The sequence below is a fragment of the Amblyomma americanum genome, chromosome 2 (assembly GCF_052857255.1).
Source record: "Amblyomma americanum isolate KBUSLIRL-KWMA chromosome 2, ASM5285725v1, whole genome shotgun sequence".
Lineage (NCBI taxonomy): Eukaryota > Metazoa > Arthropoda > Arachnida > Ixodida > Ixodidae > Amblyomma > Amblyomma americanum.
The window spans coordinates 8,138,421-8,143,870 of NC_135498.1; positions in this window are offsets into that span (position 1 = coordinate 8,138,421).

Here is a 5,450-nt window from a genome sequence, read left to right on the forward strand (position 1 = left end):
GCCATTAACGAACAAAGCAGTGCTCTTTTTTTGGGTGTGTGCCTGCAATGTTAAGAGTTGTGAAACACACCCTCTGTTTCCTTTCATCCTTTTCTATGTATTTCTTGACTTGTTCCCTTCGGTTTTGTTGCCGAATGTAGCGTGGCATCGTTAAGGTTTCTTTGTGCAAGAGGAGAAGAGAATGCATTCATAGGCATGTTGTCAAAAAGAAGGTAAAACTTGAAGGGTGTGCTCACTCGTATTTAGCCAAGTTTTGGAAGCGCCACGAGGTAGTGCATATGTTTATGCCGTGCCTTCCAGTACATCAGAAATGCTGAGAAAAAGAGAAGTCTTGACAAAGAAATTTCAGTGTGCAGGGGAAGTGTTTCAGGGCCCGTTTTTGATGGGTCTGTCCTTCATTTTTACGTTTCTATGTGTTCACTGTCTAAATTTCAGCGCCTTGGACCAACCCTGAGTGATTACTGCTGATTCTTGTTGCTAGTGGTTTAGTAATTAATTTTGGTTGCATTGTGCCAGTTCTGTTTTGTGCCACTGTCAAAAGCAAGTTTCTCATGTACATATCTGGGGGTTTTGAAATATGCTTTAACTCCTTTTGGAAGACTATGAATGTTTTGTACTTTGTTATTGGGCTCTAGTCAAATTGCACTCAAGAGTTATCATTGCATTGCGGAATATCATCACTGAGGGCCTGGTGAGTGCTCTTTCATTAAGGTTTTCAAACTTTAAATGCTTCCCATGGCTTCAATTGTGACGAGGTTGCATATGTTAAAGGATGTTATTGTTGAGGTGATTTTCCAGTTTTGATTGTATTTGTTGGCTATTAATCTAGATGCTAAGTCAGCAGGTGGTTTGGTTTTATGTTTTGTTTACGTTTGTTTTGTTTTTTCACCTGGAGCCAAATGTTGTAACACTCAGGTTGCTATGTAGCTTTCCTGTATTGAACAGTTTTGTCAAGAGTACAAGCTCTACATGTGCACTTGACCATTTTTGCAAGATTGTGTTTAGTGGGGATGCTGTTTGCCGATTTTTGACCTGATCGCCTTTAACCCCTTTTCGCAAACACATTGAAGGCAGTGTAAATGTGTTGACTTGTTCTCCATGTTGCCATGCTAGTGTTGTGAACTTAACTTGAGGACATCAAATTTTTTTCTATACTAGCAGGAAGTGCTCAAGACATAGACTGTACCACTCAGAATTTAGTATAGCGCAGCTGAGCTGTTTAGCAAAGCATTTGATTTACTTGGCACCTTTGACGACAGTACAGTACAGTAGAAATTCGGTGATAAGAATCTCAGGGGGCGCAAAAAATATTTGTATCACACCGAAAAATTCGTATCATAAATAAAGACAACCAAAATTTGCTGCTGAAGCATGGGAAATGCCTTCACAGAAATTTACTGACAGCATTTATTTGTAGTGCTCACAGTGCGCTATATGCGACCGGTGATCATGATGTTGGTGATGTATGGGCCATGCACCACCGCCCATTGCTTACAGTGAGTGCTGCATGATTGGTGATCGTGGCTTCGGTGATGGGGCCGTAGCTCTTGCATTCACAATATCCGTAGGAGCATAGGAGAGTCTTTTGAACACCTGAAATTGTGCACATTATACACAATGTGCGCTGGCCAAGGAATTTTTTTAATGTATCACTTTGAAATTTGTATCAGGCAGGTTCGTTTCACCGAGATTCTACTGTAGTTTGGAGTGCAGTAGGAAGTTGGAAAAGTAAGAAATAATGTTGAGTAGTGACATTAGGCTCTTTTTCTAGACAGAAAACAGTGTTACTTGAGGAACTCACAAACTGGTTTGTTGAGCCTGTGAAACGAAAGCTGACCTTTTGTGTGAACTTGCCTCAGAAATGTAACGAGAGCTTTTTATGCAGCATTCTGAATTTACATAGGAATGGTCAAAGTCCAGGCAGGGAATGACTTTACTGCATGTAGCTAATTATGGCTTTGCTTTTGTGACTGCATATTATCTTGTCTGTTTTGTACAGATAAAGCTTTTTACTTTTATACAAATTTCATAACTTATCGACTTATAAAAGATGGTTGTGAAAAGCTGAGTGTTTACTCTCACTGGGTGGATCTTTTTGTCCATGTCCTTTGGAGAGTAATTCATCATTAAATATTTTGTTCAACTATCGTTGAGGTTTTGTGGATGTATGAAGTGCAGTGGTAACACTGGCTACTGACAAGGAGGACGCCCACTACAGTAGTGATATTGAGCTGCAGAACACTGCGAAATGAAGACCACCAGGACACACTATGGGCTAGGGGTCAGCACAGTAGGCTCCCTTTGAAACAGACTTGAATGGACCATAAAATTATTTGTATTATCAGAAATTCCCCAGTAAGGATACATGAGAATGCTAGATGTGTCCGAATATATATGTTACATGAAGACCTGAATATTAGTCCTGCAGTGAGAAAATTGTAAAGAGAACATTTATTTCGCCATATTTATGTGTAACAAGTGAGTTTATGAGTGGTTTCGGCTAGTACGCTCACATCATTCCATTTGAAAACGCCATTAATCTAGTTTTATTTTTTCGGCGTCCTTTTCCGCAGTGACCGCTATTTGTGTCCTTTTTGTTTTGTTTTTTCTTTTACTCCAGCTCCAAGCTCTCGCCCAGCTGGTTAACTGTAGTACAGGGTTTGAAATCGTATTGCTCCTTCTACAGCGAGGCAGTTACAAAAGTCGTTAGCATTTGCATCGCACGTCTATTAGTCCGTCCGAGGGGACGCTTATATCTGGCCTTGTTGGATCTCCGCTGCGAATCGACACCACATCAGTTGAAAATTCAGCTCCAGTCGGCTCCAGTCGGCACCAAGTCAACACGCAGGTGCACTCCACTCTTGCGTGACTTCGTCCACTGGCGGCAACACACTGCACGTTATTCGCGCAACACCGAGATCTAACCTTATCTAAAATTCCCCGCACTCACAAGAAAGCTTGTGGGGAGCTCTCTGTGCGGGTGCGCTTCCTTGTGGTGAAACGCTTATTCTGGTTTGCTCGCCGCGCAGACGCCCCCGCGAGCACCGTTGCACTGAACGCCATGGTGAGCGATCACTTCAAAAGTTCATCTTAGCCTTAGGAACACACAAAACAGTGCACTTTAAGCGGATTTTTTTTATTGGAATCTATGGAAAACCATATGTTCCAACATAGTTAGTCACACCCGATGATTAGTAACTCAACCGAGTTTCTCTTAGCGTGTTAGTCTACTGTACTTCCAGCTTGTTCTAATTTGCAACTTGTCACTCGTATACATACACATCCCAAGCATCCTTGACCGACTACCGACGTGTGGCCGACATTCAGAAAATTGTTGGCCGCCAACTTAATCAGCTAGTGGTTGGCCTCAACTTTGCTGCCAGCTATGTCGGCTAGTATTTTGCAGGGGGATTCAGGCCAACACGGTTACTGATCAAGTGTACGGTTCCGCACCAGGCTACTGGCAGGAGCAGGCACAGCAGTGGCTCAGTGGTTATGGCGCTCAGCTGCTGACCTGAAAGACGCGGGTTTGATCCCGGCCGTGGTGGTCGAATTTTGATGGAGGCGAAATTATATCTAGAGGGCCATGTACTGTGCGATATCAATGCACGTTAAAGAATTCCAGGTGGTCGAAATTTCCGGAGCCCTTCACTACGACGTCCCTTGTAGCCTGAGTCGCTTTGGGACGTTAAATCCCCATAAACCAAACTACTGGCAGAAGCACGGCAATGCGTCGACCCGACCGGTGCGGTCCTTCAGTAACAAAAGCACAGAAAAGCGCAGTCTGTGACATGTTCTGCTGGGTTCTTGGATTCGATTATTAATGCGAAAGCATTATATGGCTATGTCCTGTCGGGAAAACATGTCAGCAAAATGTTATTAAAATTTGTCGGCACGAAGACGTTGCGCCATATGGATGAATGTGAAAAAGTTTAACGGTGTTGGCTAATACATTAATGAGTGTGTAGGATGTAATAGTGAGACTGACCAATTGTAATTAGTTAATTGGTTTAATGATTTAAATGTTTCCATTCAAAGCGTTGTTTTGTGTAAATATGTTGGTGAAAGAAATACTTGGCATGTAAAAAATATGCTGTGGTTAAATTAACGGAAATTGTAATGAATAAAATAATTAATGTAATTTAACTGATGCAATTATCAAGGTCAAGGACAGACAAGTTACAGCGTGTGAGAGATAACAAAATAAAATGTGAATGATTATTTGGTTAATTATCTATTTAATTAATGTAATTGAGTTAATGCAGTCACATGCTGGCTTGCGACAGGGGTTCGGAGCAATGACATATGCACCTTCACTTGCATGCTTTAAGGCGAGGCTGAGGTGTCAACCGAGATGTGATCCAGGGCTATTGTGTCCTTTCCTTTCCTCAAAACACATGATTTCGCATTCCTCTATGTAAGCAGACTTGAAGGGAGGCTGAAATGGTTTTTTGAGAGTTTGAGGTTATTGAAGAATTAGAATCTAGGAAGCTTGTGGTAAAGCATGCAAAGTGTTTTTGCACTAGCATTTAAAATAATGATGTAATCCTCAGTTAAAACCACGGCATTGATCAGGCTTCTCTTCACTGTGTTGGCAAATGCGGGGAAACTCGTAGTGACATCATTGTCGCCGAAATTTCAGTTGTCTGCTGGCTTTGCCTGCATGCTGCTCTGTGTCTCCCGATGCCGCAGAACAATGCTTTGTAAGCTTCACCTTCGATGGCATTGGTTTTCTTCCATGAAACAACCGTTTCTTTGCTGGAAGCGTAGTACATGACATTATCGGGGCCTCTGTCCGTCGCTGTGCTCTGCAGAGAAGCCAGAATGCTGATGCCACTATTCGGCGATTACGCCACATTTCAAATGCTAGCTCACAACGATTTCATAATCTTTACCAGTATGTTTCACACATTCGGCCCTTCTAAACTTATCGAATTCTAAAACCGCTTCAGTTACCCTTTAAGTGCCCTCAGAATTTTTTTTGCAGACTAAAATTATAAATTCTTATATTATCCATGCTTTTTGACCATTAAAATTAAATTTTATAATTTGTTGCTCCATCTTCACCTATTTTGTTGCCTTGAAACGAAACGAAGATGTGACTGTGCATTCATGACATGCCCATTATTACCTTTCTATAATTGCTATTATGAAGGCTGCAGTGATAGTCGCTTACGCACCGTAAAATCCTGTACAACACATTTATGCAGGTGAAGTCATGTGGTTGCAGTGCTTTCTGAGAAAAAAAAAGGCTTTCCCCACTATCTCAAAACTAAACCACCAATACTGTTACAGAAGTCCAAATACACGACGTGGAAAGTGTATGGGGCAGAAATGAAGGGCCGTCGTATTTGCGACAGAGGCCACACATTTCAACCATAGGCACTCCAGAAACGCTAGGGCAAGGAAGTAAAGCAAACACTCAAACAAAATCACAAATACACTATTCG